This window comes from Rosa chinensis, chromosome 2 (genome assembly GCF_002994745.2).
Source record: "Rosa chinensis cultivar Old Blush chromosome 2, RchiOBHm-V2, whole genome shotgun sequence".
Classification (NCBI taxonomy): domain Eukaryota; kingdom Viridiplantae; phylum Streptophyta; class Magnoliopsida; order Rosales; family Rosaceae; genus Rosa; species Rosa chinensis.
In genome coordinates, this window is record NC_037089.1 from 51,625,295 (window position 1) to 51,643,299 (window position 18,005).

The following is an 18,005-nucleotide window of genomic DNA, read 5'->3' on the forward strand; positions in this document are numbered from 1 at the left end:
TTTTTCTTTGAGCCTCTGCTTTAAGAATAATATTGGGGAAGGGTCTTGGCTGCATTTCAAATCCTCCCTAGTAGTGTCAAGGTTACTTGAATATTGCAGCTTATTCCTATGGATACATTATGTTTGGGTAGTCTAGGGCTTGCTTTAGTTTATTCATTCATGGCTCTTTCTGTCGTTGCCCGGAGTCCGGGTGAGTCATCTTGTAATGTTTCCTACTTTACTATAATAGACTGACACCCCACGCGTTCAAAAAAAAAAGTTAAATTTAAGTTTTGCTAAACTCTCTAGCTATATTTAACTAGAGATGAGAGAGAATTTAACTTAGGATTTAGGTATTCTGCTGTAGCATAACTCAATAGTTAACTAGCTATATTTCACTTTTAGATACTTTTGGCTATGAATATAAGTATCACTGTTGGAGACGCTCTAAAACCCAACCCATTCTTAAAGTCAAAAATTATTTTCTCTACATCAACAGTGCAAGTGACCCAGCACTTTTTAGGTGATCTCACATTTAATATTTGTAGTCAATCTTCTTTTTAGTAACACAAAAATGCACTTGATGTTATCTAGTCGTCTATTGTTTTTGGTGCAAGTGCACGTCTATACTCTGAATCCCTTCCCTGATGTTGAGTTTTGGCAGTGGTCGTGTGTTGGCATGCCTGTGTTGATAGTGGCCAGGGTTTGCTCAACCTATGACTTTTTTGTTCTTAAGTCGTCTACCGGTGTTTCTAACTTTCTTCTCGTTGGGAGTATTAATGGGCTTTTTGTTCACTATGTTGGTTTCTCTAATATGGTATAAAGGTTGCAAGACGTCAAGTTTATAGCTCCTAAATTTCCAACTTTATTGTATCGATTCCAAGATTTCTACTTCTTGTTTGGCATCTCCTATAACCATCGATCAAATGAAATTACTTAGGTAGTGAATCTTTCTTTTTAAACTGTCAGGGGCCATGTGTTTTATATGATTAGGTGGTACTATATTACGTAAGAATTACTAACTAGCTATTATGTGTTTGTTGTCGAGAGGTACTACCATTAATGGTGCAACATAGCACCATTCTTCTTTTTCGACCTTCTTAGATTGCGTTATCTAGAGTACAGCTTTTGGGTGTCTCTAGATAACACCAACTTCTGCCTCTTTTTTTTTCCAAAACGTATACCACCATTCTTCTTCCTCCATTTGCAAAGCAAAGTGTTTTTTCCTATCTTCTTCTTCTTCTTCCAAACCGATGTTCTTTCAGTATCCTTAAGGGAAATTTTTAAGAACAGTACATGAGGTTTGGACCACTGAGAATTAAGGTTTATATACTTTACAAAATTGAAGAACAGTGCCTGGGCTTCAAAACCTGACCCAACATAAGTACATGTCGTCAGTTTGACTGTTAGTCTGCTTGATTTCCATCAATTTTATGAGGGCAAATCTGTCTGATCTCCCTACTCTCCCACCAATCTAGTACCATACACATGGCCACATCACATTAGCTCCCTCTAAAGTAATATTTTTTCCTCCAAAAATAGAGAATCTGTTACCTAACAAAGCTATTTTGGGACCAAATTTAACAAAAATCAAACCAAAACTGATAAACAAACAAAACAAATTAAAATATGGGAATCAACATTCTTTGAACTTGCCAGTTGACATAGTTCAAAATAAATAAAAAATTAAAAAAAAAATCCAACTATTACACAAAAGCGTATATAAAGCATGGCTTTTGCAAAGTTCCAAAACACAAAAAAAAAAAAAAAAAAAAAAAACAGAGAACACAAATGCCACCATAACAGCTGGTTTATAGCACCCCTTCATGGCTTCCACAATCTCCTTTGTAGTTGGTTCTTTGGAGCTGGAATATTATCATTGCTTGTACCAGATGTTGCAGCAAGACTAGTTGATTTCCTTGGCTTATTCCTAATTCTCCCTGCAAACATCTTGTATCTCTTGCCAGAAGTTACAGGTAATACAGAGGTAACCTGTGACATTGCGACAGTACACTAACAATACAATAAGGCATCAATCATCTAAATACATACCAAGTGAATGTCACATCCAAAAATTTCATTAAAATATCCAAAAGCTACCGAAGAATTTCCTTGCACAACATTGTGGGCTTGTTGAGAAAGCATAGAATTGTTGTTATCAACTCCAGATTCTTTATTGACATTTAAGTTGACATTGAAATTGAGGTTGACATTCCCATTTCCATGGTTGGTGTGATTGTTCAAGTTTTACACAGATGATGCCTGAGAGTATACAGGTCCTGCATCTGGAAAGTTTGACTCTTGAGTGGGCAGTGGTGCTTGATTAGGAGTCTGGGGGTGAGCTTGGTTTTGCTAAGGCACTTGTTGTTGAGCATTATCTTCTTCCATCACATCATTGCCATTTTCTTCTTCCACCACATCAGAGACATTGGGAATAACCTACAACTCCATCACAAACAAATGTGTTGATCGACATTCAAATCATAACAGACATTGCATCACAATCCACATAGAATACATTGTACAATTTCAGTTCTTATACCTGGTTCCATCTTTCACAAGTCCTAGCATTATGGCCTTTCTTGTTACATCTTGCACAAGTCACTTGAGAATAATAAGTCCTTGGTAACTTTTCAATTACAGCAGGTGGTGGTTCTTCACCTACATCAAAGTCAAGTATAATGGTCAGTAAGTCAATGCTAGATTTTAAGTCAACACAACAAATTGTACCAATATACCTAGTTCTTTAGTCATTTTTGTCTTAGGCCTTCTAGGTTGCCTTATGTGCAATGGAGGAGCAATCTTCCTATCTATAACTTGCCATTCTGAAACTCCAGCTATGGGATGCAACATCACCTGATAAGCCTCCATATATTTTTGCTAAGTATACCATTATGACACATAATCATCTAGAGATCGACCAGTCCTTGTAGTAAATTGCTGAAATAGCATGGCCACATGGCAATCCACAGAGATCCCATCTTCTACAAGTGCATGACCTTGTATCCAATTGTACAGAGTGTTGAGCAACCACTCCAGTCTCACATACCACTCCCTGCCTTGTGATTCAAACCTCCGTTCACTAGTAGACTTATTAGCCCTATACTCATTGGCCCAACTTGCATTCTTCTTCAATAGTTTCTCAATATGTGGACCAACCTTGCCCTTCCATCTTCGAGCTGAATTTCTCCTATTGGCCAATCTCACTATGCATGCAATTCTGATGTCTTCCAAACAGGGTAATATAGGCTTCTTCCTTGCTTTCGAGTATACTTTTGTTAACAGACTCACTATGCTTGTTTAGAAGAATATCACATTAAACTTCACATCAAAGTGAGACTTTGACCAGTTCTTGGCAGACCTGTCTGCACACCAATGGCCAAGCATTGAATGAAACATTTCTTAGCTCCTCCATTGCCTTTGTATATTGATTCATTGTGGTTGCTCTTGCCACTGCCCACAGCCTCTGATTCAACTCCAATCCAGTGTGGCCATCACCTTTGAATTTGTTGTGTAAATGTCTGACATAGTGTATGTGCTCTACATGAGGAAATAGATCCTTGATTACTTGTTCCAGCCCCTTTTGTTTGTCTGATATATAGCAATAATGTCTGGAACTCCATATTTCCCAGTCTTCCCTCATAAAAGAGAGAAACTAAGTCCAAAAGTCCCTGCTTTCTTGCTCAACAATGGCCCATGCAATGGGGTACGTCCCATTGTTGCCATCAATGCCAACTACTAATAATAACTGGCCCTTGTGAACACCTTTCAGGTGCCAGCCATCCAAGCCAATGATGGGCCTACAGCCTACAAGTCATCCCTCTCTTAATGCTGCTATGCAAATATAGATTCCCTTGAATCTACAGATCTCCCCTTCAAGCTCTGTCTGGATCCACACACTTGAACCTAAATTTATCTTCTTTAGTTCATAAGCATAGGACTATCGAAGATTGCACTGATCTTCAAAGCTGCCCTGTGCCATCTTAGTGGCCCTTGACTTAGCTCTGTAACAAAGCTAATACCCTATTTCCATGCTAAGTCCCTGTTAACAACATTCTGAATTACTTCATTTGACCACTTAGAATCAGCCATAAACCAATCCTTGTATTCTTCTGCCATAAAGGGAACATGGCAATGGTAAACCCTCTTTGCAATTGAGCTACATGTGTGATTAGGCCTAAAAGTCCTAATTTGGAGGGTGGGGTTATCATCAGAATGACTGCTTGCATAAAGCTAGAAAGGGCAATTTGGAGAGGTATAACATCTCACCAAGACTTGTGTTTGGTCTTTCTAGGAAACCTTAGCTCCTTCTTGGTAAGGACTACATGCTTCCTAACTACATGCTTGAACACTTTGGAGTTGGGGAAGATCATCCCAAGCTCAAACCTCGGTTTCTTCATATCAATCTTTTCATTGAACTTAGTCGAACCTAAGAATCTCCTCTTATCTTTAACCCTAGCTAAAAGGCTCCATATCTTGGCCATCACTGTCAGACTCATGTAGACTTTGAAAGCCATCAGACTCTACACTTTCACCATCACTTATGTTTTCCTCAAATCCTATTTCATCAAACTCTGGTATCCCATTAGTATCACCATTAACATGTTTCTCAAACAATGTCTCATTATCCTCTGCGTCCAACTCATAGTTATTGTCTCTGATTCCATCGTAGCTAGGATCATCTGAATCATTACAGTCAGAACTGAACTCCTCTTTCGGGACAGATCTACTACACTCATCTCCACTTCGAGTGTCATATGGCCTATTCTTAGGTCTCCCAACCTTTTTCTTTCTTGCAGATTCTTCAACCACTTTCTTCTTCCCTTTGCCTTTGGGGACTATCACATTTTAAGTAGGAACAGAATGTGCATGCCTTTTAGATGGCTCACTAATGTGAATACCAGATCTTAACCTTATCCTTGGCCCATTACTAGCCCAGTCCTTTCACCTCTATCTCCTTGAACTGCCTGGTTGCCTCCTTGGCCCAATATCTGGTTGCCTCTTTAACCCACTACTTGGCCCAATATCTGGTTGCCACCTTGACCCACTACTTGGTCCAATACCTGATTGCCTCATTGACCCACTACTGGGCCCATCAGATTGTCTTAGTCTATCAGCAGCATGTACTACTAGTTCAACAAAGCTCCATCCTTCAAATCCAAGCACCTTGTCCATCTCAACCTCATCTTCAACCTCAGCTTGCACCTCCTCCTCAACCTCAGCTTCTTGTGGAACTACATCTTCTTCATCTTAGAGGTAAATCTTAATAAAGTGACCAAAGTAAGACAAGTGGTCAGGATCTTCATCAAAGTGCTCTAATTCCCAGTCACTGAAATGCCTCATACCAACATAAGTCACCAAATAGATGTCCAAAATCCTCATAACCCCCTGGAATAAACTGGACCATGTCCAAAGTGTCAGCATCAGTGACAATTGGCAGATTGCCAATCCTTTCCTCAAAACCTGGTATCCTAAACAATAGCTAATTGGGCCTGAAATATATCCCAAATCAAATGCCTAATAATTGAACCCAATTACAGACAGCTTATCTAGGTCAACTCGATCCACCCACACAACTGGTTCAACAATCCTATACACCCTATTCATCCCTGATTTACTGTTAAACCTACCCCCATGGTGAATGGCCACTAGGAACCATTGTGTGCCTGCAAATTTCGATCAGTACAATTGAATGTTAGCTTCCAAACAGAGATAACAAAATTCAAAAACAGAAAAAGTCATTAACTTCCAATGTCAGTTTCAATTTTCATTAAAGGTTTCTGGGTGTACTTCACCAACTTATTTCTGGTCCAATCATAAATCCTCAACAGAACCTAATTTCTCATTTACTCCAACATCAAAAGCCTAACAACCCCAAAACCCTAATCAAAGCAAACCTATCCCAAATCTGAATTCTTAATCCCATTAAGTTTCACTTCCCAACTAATTTACCTACTATGAAACTATTGTTTATTTAGAGGGATTTAAATAACCTAAAAGCGACAGACGAAAAACAATTGCATATAAACAGTACTCCCCAAACCCTAGACAACTACACTTTGACTTAAGTAAACAAAGATGAAAACTTTGGACCACTTCCCATTCAAAACCACCATTCGTGGAACAAAGCCCTTAAAAGACAAGGGATCCTTAAAATGAACACGTTTTCCATACCTGCATAGTTGAGTGGATCCCCATCCAGCCTAAAATACCTCAAGAAATTGCCCATTCTTCCAAAAGGATTGGATTAGAGAATCAAATCTTCTGCAAAAGCTCACCTTTCCTATTTACTCTCTAACTTAATTCTTTGCTCTCTTTGTTTTAGCCCAGAAGGTGAAGACAAAGGTAAGATTCAAAAGGGAGCCAAAGGGTTTTGACTTCAGTTACGCACAGCTGGACTCAAGTATCGAATAAGGTTAGGAGAGAAAATACAGATGTGCCCTTCTAATTACTCATAATGACTTGGGCTGCAACGGACTAACGAACGACATGTACTTATGTTGGGTCAGGTTTTGAAGCCCAGGCATCGTTCTTCAGTTTTGTAAAGTATATAAACCTTAGTTCTCAGTTGTCCAAACCTCTTGTACTGTTCTTAGAAATTTCCCTATTCTTAATTGAATTTAATTGCGTATTTGAAAGGAGAGAAAGAGTTAGTTAATTTGTGAGGCTTTTATATATAGTTTCAAACCTTGGATATTTCGAGTTGGATTCATTGTGTTTTGCAGGATACAATGAAGTTGCTTCTCTCCTTCAACTTTTCTCTATTCTCTTCTGCTCTGGTGCATTTATAGTTGATCTAATTGGGTTGATCTATATGGTCTTATGTCTTCTCAAATCCAACATATATTCTTGGGATTTTTTTTTATGACACAAAAACACAACAGAAAAAACTAAATCACAAAACCACTACTAACTCCCCCTCCCAGCTGATTCAAATGGAATGCTGGGGACACAGAAAGGGGAAGGCAAAAGAACCGACAGTTCTGAGATTGATGAGCTAAGGATGCAAGATGATTGACTTGATACCCATTTACGCATGCGTATGTATCATTGTCAAGATAAGGAAATATTGTGCCCAAAGTTATCGTACCACGGAGATTAGTGACTAACCCACAATCCTTAGGTAATCGGAAATAAAGACACTTAGCAAACAAAGAAAAGAAAACGAAAACAAATAAAAATGTTAATCTAAGGCACCAAGCCCTAGCAATGCTCGGCTTTGGTTTTCACCAAACCCTAATCAAAACTAAGAGCCTAGTGATGGCTATTTACAATGAGATAGAAATTGTCATTTGAAATTGTAATTGTAATTTTCTAAAATGCTAAGCCAAAAAACTAAATGAACAACAACAATTAAAAATGAAGAAAAATAAGATAGAGAGATTTTGGGCACTAGGGATCGCTCTCTAGCAATTTCAATGAATGAACATATTTCAAGCAAACAAACATATCTTCATGAGAACCAAATCCCGTACTTAATGCCGGTCAAGGCTACTAAGCCGAATTTCCTTAAGGGTATTCACATTTTCGGTTAGGACAAATATGAACTCTCTAACTCATGAGTTAGTACCTTACTAGGGCTACCAAAACATGAACTAAAGGCCTAGAGCTCTAGAAATTAGGGATTTAAGCATGCAATAGTTACAACCTAAAATTTAATGATTACTTAGTTCTCTACCTAATGCCGGTTAAGGCCACTAAGTCAATTTCTCTTATTTGGTATCCATTCTTCTGGTTAAGGCAAGAATGAACTCTTTAACCCTAATCATTATGCCTTGTTAGGGCCACAACATCTAGGATTAAAGGCAAAGGGCACAAGAAAATAGAAACTTAGGCAATCATTAATTCTCGATTAAGCAACTACTTGACACACCACACTAATTACATGAAGCTAGTGAACAAAAGAACCACCAATTGTATCACACAACACAAATCTCAAAACATAACAAAGAGAGTGGTCAATTCCCTAAAATTTATGCATCAAGAATCAATTGACATAGTAATCAGAGTGCACCCATATGAAAATACATTATTTATCACTTGAAAAATATGTCAATTACATCAAAATTGAGCTAGAGTCAGAAACCCTAGCTCCCAAAAGTAACTACTCACAACCCATATTCATGAACATCAAAATTACATAATTCAAATAACAAAGAGTAGAGAAGTGTAGGAGAAAACAAAGATAGTCACAAATAGCTATGAAGCTAGCATGACTAGCCTTGAATTACAACCCCACAAAATACTCAAATCTTGAATCTTGTAGAGATTGAGCTCCTTGATAGATCCTTGAAGATTTGTGTGAGTAGTTCTTCAAATCTCAAAAGAAATTATAAAGAAAAGAGGGGGAAAATGGAGGAAGAAGATGGGAGAAGAGAGCAGCCCAAAGGGCTGCCTCTGTTTTTGGTGGTGCGGCAACTGTTTTAGCTAGGGTGATTGATAGAGTGTAGAAGAGAATGAATGAATATATATGGATACTGTGTGAGAGAGAGATAGAATGGATGGCTCCGATTCGGAGAGAGAGAGAGAGATAAAGATAAAGCTCTGGCTGGTCTTCATAATGATCGATTCAACTATCTGCCATGTGTCAAAAAGTGATTAGCTAATGGGCTTTAGTATGAATTCCAGCAGCAACCTTCCTTAATTGAAACCAAAGCTTAATTAAATCCAGGTTTAATTAAGGTGCTGCATGTTGCAATTTACATGCCCACGACATTTTGTATAGCAGGTTCCGCATTCTCATTGACAATGACCATGTTTGACTTCATTGTCCATCTTGTCCATTTACTAAATATTCCGATTTGCACAATTTTGCACAATTTTATCTCGATTTCTGTAACTCCGCTTATTTCCTATAAAATAAATAAAAATAGATTAATTACATATTAATTGACTTAAGGATTTACTTAATTCTAGTGTTTTAGAAATAATTATACGTATAAAAATACGGGTAATCAATGATCAACAACAAAGTTGGCTTCTCGGTATATATGTCGGAAGACAATGTAATTAAACTGCTGAGCTAGATGCTTAATATCTTGAACCACAACTTTAATTCTCCAACATATATTCTTGGGATTTTGCTCAATTGTACTACAACTTTTTTTTTTTCATCTAAATTATGTGGGTTTTTTTTAGGTTGACGTGGTTTGTGGTTTGTTCTTTTTATGAGTTTACATCCTAGTCCCACCATACCTATATATGTTGACATAGCTCAAACTAGTATTATGAAAGCCTCTCAGAAGAAATAAGTGTCACCTATTCTTGGTACCAACGACCACTTAGAGGTCACCCATATTGTGTACTTTCACTTTATTATATGATATAGTCAATCACTTTCAACTATGGTTGGGGATGGGGGGGTTGGGATTTAATTAATCAAGGAAGTTAACTCTTACTTAGAGTTCCTACTATTACTCCCCTGTTGAGGGTTGCTTGGCTTAATTGTTTACAACTTGTTCATAATGTACAAGTTTCCCCATGCATTTAACAATGTGGACCATTAGTACTGTACAATGACCCATTGACATTTAATTATTTTGTTATTTTCCTTCTTGTAACTTTTTGACTTGGATCTCAAAGCACTCATTTCTCTTTCTAAAACACTTGTCATCATTTACGGTTAGAAATTGACTCTCTTTTAGAACTCTTTTTCTTTATAGAACTCTTACTATCTATTGCCGGTTGAGGATTGTTTGGCTTAATTGTTTATGATTTGTTCATGTTCAAGCTTTTCATCATTGACGGTGTAGACGGTAAATAGTATACGATGAGCCCCTGAAATTCAAATTCTTTATATATATATATATATATATATATATATTGTGTTGCCTTTTCATGTGTGACTGAAAGCATTCATTTTCCTTCATAGAACACTTGTCATCAATCACTCCATCGAGTCTCCTTTAGATTTCCTACCATCTCTCTTGAGTTGACGGTTTTCGAGGGTTGTTTGGCTTAATCGTTTAAGGCTTTTTCATTATTTTAAATTTTGACTTGAGATTCAAATTTCAAAGCACTTATTTTTCTTTCTAGTATACTTTTCATCAATGATAGTTATAAATTGACTCTCCTTCATGCTTTAGAGCTCCTACTATTCCTCGTTCGTTGAGAGTTGCTTGGGTTAATTATTTACATTAGCTTCATAATGTTCAAGTTTCCAACATTTTTTGGTATGGACCGTTAGCAGTGAGCAATGAACCCTTAACATTCATATTCTTCATCTTCTTGTTATTTTTTAACGTGTCGCTCAAAACCAGAGGCGGAGCCACCCACTAAAGTTGATCCAAATACAACTTGGATTACATATATTACCAGTTGCCAATTTCGTATAGTGGTCCAGCAACTTTTGTTGTCGACATCAGGTCCCTTGTTCGAGACTTGCAATATGTTGTTTTTTTTTTCTTTTGGTATATAAAAGGGACAATGTACAAATCTCCATACAACACAATACTAATATACGTAGTGTTCGCTTTTTCTAGCTTTCTTTTCTAATATACAATACTAATATACATACTGTAGGCTTCTTCTAGCTCTCTTTTTTATCTTTTTCATGTGGCTTTCACACCAATGAAATCTCGTCGAAGACAATTATGTGTCGTTGTAATATATATATATATATATATATATATATATATATTACATATACAAATTTTTTTTAATGTTTTGATATTATTAATTTTGTTTTTTTTGTGCCCCAGGAAATAAAAAATTTTGGTTCCGTCACTGCTCAAAACACTCATTTACTATATACCAAAGATGAGTTCACTGTTCAATATGTACTGTTCATAGAACAGTAAAGTGACGGTTCTGCCCTCCATTTTCTGTAAGCTGTTCACACAGGTACTGTTCATAGGACAGTCAAGTGACGATTTTGCCCTCCTTTGAGATTTTTTGTTTTTTTTTTTGGGGGGTTTCTGCTGTGCATCGATCTTATCTTCTTTTCTGTTCTAGAGTCGGCTATTGCTGTGTATCCATTTTATCTTCTTCTCTACTCACCAATCCTCAAAAGAACGACAACCCAAAACCAAAAACAAACGGAGAGAAATACAGAAAGATAGACCTGAAGGATTGACGACGAAAACGAGGTCACGTCGGCGAGAGGAGGAAGACTCACTTCTAGAAACAGAGCGCTCAGCAAAGAGATCAGGGGCTTTGGGAAGCTCGGCTCTGACAATGGCCCATGATGGTTTCGCCATTGGAAGTTTCACTGTAGCTACTCCACAACCCAATGCTACCCATCTTGGTTTTCTTTATAAAACTTCAGTCTTTGTGGGCTAACGAGTGAGGGTAATTTCTCTCTTCTGCTTTCTTCTTTTGTCAGCGTGTATTGTGTTTTAAACAAAAAATAGGTTGCAAATATATCTCTATTTGCATTGGTATTTAAAATATACCCATTCATTTTTACTTTGTTTTGTTGCAAGATATATATATATATATATATATGTGTGTGTGTGTGTGTGTTTGTCTATGCGCTCCCTGTGTTTGCAAAGCTTTGATATTTCTGTAGAGTATAAAACTCACATGTGCACTACAAATTATTATGGCACGAAAAATATGATTCAAGCTCTGATCCCCTTGATGAAGCATTCATCTGCAGGAGGCCGTATTGTTAGTATGCGCTCAAGATTGGGAAGACTAAATGGCAAACAAAATGTAAATAAAAAAATTGTTTTGCTCTATATGTATTGATTTTCTTTTAGTAAATTTTGTTCTTTGATTCAATTTTTTATATTTATTTAATGGTTTTTACTTCTATTCTACAGGAAGAGCACATTGAAATTGCCAAAGCCAAGAAAAAAGCAGGAGAAACAGAGTTTTGCTCAACTGAGGAACAGCTTCGTGCTACAGTATATTTTCTTACCAAGTTTTGTTATCTCCTTATTTATCTGTTAACCGTTTTCCTGTGATTACTAGCCTTATATGTTACTCTCTAATTTTACATTGTTGGAACAGATCAAAAGCTTGCAGTATCTCATACAACAAGAATGCATTCTGTTTAGAAAAACCTAAGACATATCAAACAACTTGAAAACACACGTGGACACATTATTGCTATTGTTGCTGTACAAGCCAAGATTCAAGAATCAGTGGTTCAAATAAACAAGGAGGTCTTTCAACACCAATTTAAAGTAAATGCACTTTTATAATTTGCATCTTTTTCAACAATCTCTTGATATTTCTTTGTAGACTTTCTTTATTGTATATTTATGCTGATCATTTTGACAATCATCTAATTGTAGCTTATTTATGATGATTTGGATGAAGCAAGGAAAGAGCAAAAGTCAAAACTTCAAACATCAAAGACAAGATAATGTTGACTAGCAAGAGACTCCAGTTACAGGTACATATCATTATTTGACAACCTCCTTTCATAAAAAAACAATGAAAATAGCATGTTGATATATATACTCTGTGAATGTTGTTCTCTTACTGATTCAGATAGTTTACATCTTTATTGATTTTCTCTATTCATGTTTCAATGGTTATCAATCGTTTGTATTCTCTATGTTTTTGCACAATTTTCTTAGGTTCTTGCTTTTAGTATTTCTGCTTTTCCAGTTTTTGTGCAGTTTCTGTCTCTTTGTATTGGTAATCTGATATAACAGTTTTGGTTTGATAATGGAACTGTTTGGTTTATGTTTATTGAATTTTGGAGCTTGATAATGTAGTAAGAATGGAGCAAGAATCACAGCAGAGAAAGCATGATGACATTGGCATTGAGCCCTTAAATGCTTCTATTGTTTGTGTTCCTCTTTTATTATACATGTTTTCAAAAAACTGTTCTATGATGTTTCCGAATAGATTGGTTCTGGAGTTTAATGTTTCTATGTCCTGTTTTTACGACTATTTAACAGAGTATTTAGATTCATCAAGTATTCAGGGTATTTCTTTTGTGATCTTCTAAGGCAGGAACTCATATATGAAGTCCAGAAATCAAAAGGCTGAGCAGAGTGAGACAATGGTTCAAGATATATGCTGTGACATTAAAAAGTTAGATTTTGCAAAGAAGGATATAACAAACCACCATTAGTGCTCTTCATAGTCTGACCATGCTAGGTTAGTTGCTATATTTAGTCTTTTTAAGTTCTAATCAGTTAGTTTGGTAAAATGACTTACTCTTACAATGGTTTGGACTGTATTGACATTACCTTTTCGTATCAAAGTTAGTTTGATTAGGGGATATATATTAACTCTAAGAAAATTGTGCAAAGTTAAATTCATTCTCATGGTAATACTTTTTCTCTAACATGGCAGCCTCTGCTGTTGAACAACTTTAAGTGATGGCTTCAAAATGACAATATAAAGAGGCAGCTGCACAATTGGAGGTAATCTCTATGCTCTCCATAATGACATCTTACTGTAGCCATATAAAGTGCTTATGTTGTGCCCTATTTTCGGAAAAGAATCTGTTTACTACTCATGAATCTCTTGCATCATATACAATTCTATTTGAAAATATTTGTTCAATTTACAAGAGTAATTTTATTATACTATTGACAATTGCTACATGCATCATATACAATTCTCATGAGCCTAGATTGATTGTTGTTCTTGCTGTTTTGCGATTCGTAGTGTATGCATATGCTCATCTCTTTGTAGAAATGTTTGTTTCATGCAAAAGCTATTTGTGACTTCTTTTGTAACTTTTGGAGGGGCCAAATTCTTTGATTCAAAATTTCCTTCAATTGTTGGGGAAGTTTGTGCTATGGCTGTTGTTAATTGAATCGTGTGTACTCATGCAGAGGTTCAAAAATATGGGGAGATTGGGAAAGAACTTATATCACGAGGTGATAATTTAGTGAAGCATGTTGAGTTCTGAAAACATAGGACAAACTTTTTTGAATTCCTTGGAAGCACAGATATTGAGTTTGAAACAGCATGTGAAACTTATGGAAGGAAACTTGCATGAGATCACTAGGGCTAGGCTTAAGGTGAAGGAGTCCAAGGTTGCTGAAATGGAAGATATTGGTAACGTTAGCAACTCTTCTGAAGAAGAATGAGGCTAAGGCTTTGTAAACTCAAACAATTTTGGAGTCAGGAAACTCTCTCTTATATTCAGCATTACTGTTTGCTGTACTATTCCTATTAAATGTGTGATATATCTTCTTTTATCACTTTGATCAAAAATAAAGTCTTACTCAGTTAATCAGTTATATCATACATTATTGTACATGGTTAGCAACAGCAAATGCCGCGGCAAAGCGCGGGTACCATTGCTAGTTTTCTTAAATCCTACATGCTCGAGGAAGAACCTTCTAGTTATGCCTAGAGACCATAGACCACCGACCTTCGTTCTTCGTTGTGTTCCTTGGTCATCATGGATCATCATCTGGATTTTCTTCCTATTTTCCTTCCCAAATGAGATTACTGGGCCTGTTGTTTGCATTACATCTACCCTAATCTTCTACCAATAGGCGTGGGGGCTTATTTTAGATCCGGTTCCAGACTACTCTTCCTATTGGTTTGCATGGCTATTGTTCACCCCAGTGGGTCTTCCTTCCCATCATGATGCTGGCACTATCTATGACCTGCATCCAGATCATGTTTTTTCCTTCTCAAGGTTCACCTACAAATCCAATGGCTTCAATTGTTGGCCTTTCCTTCTACTCTCACCCTGGACGACACGATGGCAACTATACTTCGTTGATTTGGCTACACTTAATCTTCCTATGCACATATGGCGTTTTCTCTTTCTCTTGGGTTTTGATGGGGCTATGGTACTAGGGTTCCGATTAGGGTTTTAGCGGTTTCCTGTTGTCAAAGTGTCTTGATTTCTTCCTTCCTTTTACTCAGATGGGTTTGCGATGCAAGTTCCAAGGTTACGCGTGGCAGGGTTTTGCCCAGTGTTGGGTTCTATTTATACCATCTTACCCCATTCACTCTGTTGTTGTCATGGTCTTTCTGGCTGTTTTGTTCAAGTAATCATGGTCTCCCATCCACTTTCCCCATCCCACTTCTCCCCTCAATCCTCTCATATCAGATCTCCCTACATTCCTAATTACCGGTCATCTCCTTCCCATGCCTATCGTTCTGTTCCAGTTCCTTTCAGGAAAGGGTCCAGTCGGACTCGTCAGTCTCTCTCGGGCCACTCGAGTCAATGTCCACCTTCACCTCGTACTTATATCAGAAGAGGCACAACCACTATCCACTTCACTGCGCCTCTACCCTTGGTAGATTTGTTTGATGTTCCTTCCTCTTACTTGGCCCCAGACCAAGGTCGGCTATGCCTAGTTGGTCAATTTTTTGGCCAGAAAGTTGCGATTAATAGTGTTTGTGCTCGCTGTATGGCAAGTTAGAGAGACCTTCTGGGAACTTTTTAGATTACCTCTTTTGGGCCTGACTATTTTAAGGTCAAATTCACGCACGAAGAAGATCTCATCTATATTCTCTCCATCAAACCTTGGTTTGTACGGGACAGATCTTTGAGTTAAAGTGTTGGTCACCAATTTTTTGTCCATTTCATTCTGTTCTTTCAACATTATCTATTTGGGTGCACTTTCATCTCCTTCCCCCTCATTGTTGGGAGGATGAGAAGGTTATCCTCACGGCCAATGCTATGGGAAAATTTTGCAGATTAGATTTGGACTCCCTGAATCTGGATACTTCTCTTTACACTCGTGCAAGTAGAATTGGATTTGACCAAAACTCAGCCTCGGGCATTGAGGTTACGGGCTGACCCCTTGTCTGATAAGATTAACTTGAGTTATCTCAATTATGAAACAATTTTCAAAGCCTGCTTCTTTTGTGGCGGGTTCAATCATCCTATTGGGGCATGCCCAGAGAGAGCTCCAAAGGGCGTAAATTTCTCATGCTTCCTCGTAGCGATGGTGAGCCCATCACTATACCTGAGTCGTCAAAGCTGACTGCTCCTCTACCTACTAATGTGCCCGATGAAACCTTGTTGGTTTTTCCTGTGATTCGAGGCCCGAATACTACGGCTGCCCAGATGTTTTTCCTTGCTAATCGACCTGATGATCAGCCCACTGTTCACCCAGCCAACCCTCACGGGGACTGGGCTTTCCACGCACTCACTCGGGGCTCCCCACCCGTAAATCATAGACGTCAACCTCCTTCTTATGCTGAGGTCCGGGATAATACCTCGTTTGTTGATGTGCTTCGCAATATGAATGAGGAGTTCGGTGTGAACATTAGTTCGATGCATGATTCTCTCCCACTGCATGCCCAAGGGCCGGAGATAGTTTTACCTAATCCAGAAACTTCGACCACTGATATGCCACTTGTGGTGGCTCCGGAGGATCCCGAGCTGCTGGCCATTGTTCCTCCTCCTCCTGATGGTGTTCACAATGCTTTGGTGGCTGCTCATCCAGTTGATGATGACCAGGATGCTTTTGCTGGTGATATGGCAGCTGAGGATGGCCAGGAGGATGATGCATATTTGGATGATGATGTTGATCTTAATGAGGATGTTGACATTGAGGAGGTAAGTTATTCATCTTATTCTTCTTCGTTTATCATGTCTTCTAACACTGAAGCTATGTCTTTTGATTCACTTTCTGTTCAGTCTGATGTGTCTGCACATAGTTATACGTCGTTACATGCTCCTATTATCCTACTTCATTGCCTACTGTTCCTCTGTTAGTTAATAAATCTGTGCAAAACGTGATTCAGGAGGATATGGCTCCTGGATTTGAGAAATCTATTCAAATCAATGATTCTTGGCTGATGCTTTGAAGGATACTCCTACTCCTCCTTTCCACAGTCCTAGGAAGAGAGGACGAGACTCTTTGGAAAATATGGATGCAAAACCTTACACCCCTGACCAAACTATATGAAAATATTCTGATGGAATTATCGTGGTTGTTCACGATAGAGTTTTCTAGCTCAAGCCATTTTTTTGTGAAATCTGCTTCGTTTTGATGTGTTATGTTTAATAGATACTATGTTGGATGAGGATGCTACTTCTCGACTAGTTCCTAAACTTTTGTTTTGTAAATATGCTTGCATCCCTCCGGTTGGGCATAGTGGTGGCTTGTTCCTGTTATGGAATGATAATATGTTTAATATTAATGTACTTGATCAACATCCTCGTTTTATTCATATTTGTTGCACTAATGTGTTGAATGGTACTGTTTGGCTTACCATGTTTTTGTATATGTATCCTCAGAAAGAGTTGCAGAATGGGTTGTGGCTTGATTTATTAAATCTTCATGTTCCTTCTTTTGAGGCTTGGATTATTATTAGGGATTTTAATTGTATAATGAATAGTGCTAAAAAGCGGGGTGGGCTTCGTGTTATAAATCGTTATATGGTGCAATTTCAGGACTTTTTGAATAGTGCGGGATTGATTTCTTTGCCTTATACTGGTAGTGCGTTTACTTGGACTAATAAGCAATAGGCTGATATTAAGGAACGGTTGGATCGAGTTGTTGCAAATCTTGCTGTTTATACTTTGTTTCCGTTCATGACTCTTAAGACCATTATCTCGGCAATAATGAGAAAAAGCTTATGATTTGCTCAACTGGGATTATTTTTTGCCTGCTTGCGTAGTTTTGGTTTTAGTCCTTCTAGGATTCACTTAATACAGACTTGTTTATATTCCGCTTCCTTTTCAGTTTTGCTTAATGCCACGCCCCGATTTTTAAACACACTTAAAAATCGATATATAATCTCATAATTATACATGCGTGATGATTCAGCCATCAGTACAAAATACCTGAAAAACTTTTTCCTTTTTAAACCAAGTACATACTGATGCCCTGTACCCACAATGTTAATATATACTCGCTCCGCAGAGTCATATATTACACAAGTTTACAAATTAAATTGCCACAACAAAATAATAAGTAAATGCTCCTTAGAACTTACTACAAGCGGAAGTCTTAATAATGGTAAAGTCACAAAATTGGCTTCCTATTGTAAAGCTGTTAGCATGCTACCTCAGTTTCAATCACAATTTCTCTGACCTGCAGGATGAACCCATACACTGTCAAATAGTGCACCGAGTTGTTACACAACAAACCCGGTAAGCTTATGAAAACTCGTATGAGTAACTCAAAATAGAA

At 37.6% G+C, this 18,005-nt stretch overlaps 1 long non-coding RNA gene across 1 annotated transcript; it reads left to right on the plus strand.

Moving 5' to 3' along the window:
• Nucleotides 1–12,232: 12,232 nt before the first annotated feature.
• Nucleotides 12,233–14,036, plus strand: LOC112183477. Its single transcript, XR_002929914.2, has 4 exons — nucleotides 12,233–12,322; nucleotides 12,888–13,038; nucleotides 13,237–13,307; nucleotides 13,725–14,036. It is a non-coding gene; the product is annotated as an uncharacterized LOC112183477 (long non-coding RNA).
• Nucleotides 14,037–18,005: the final 3,969 nt, after the last annotated feature.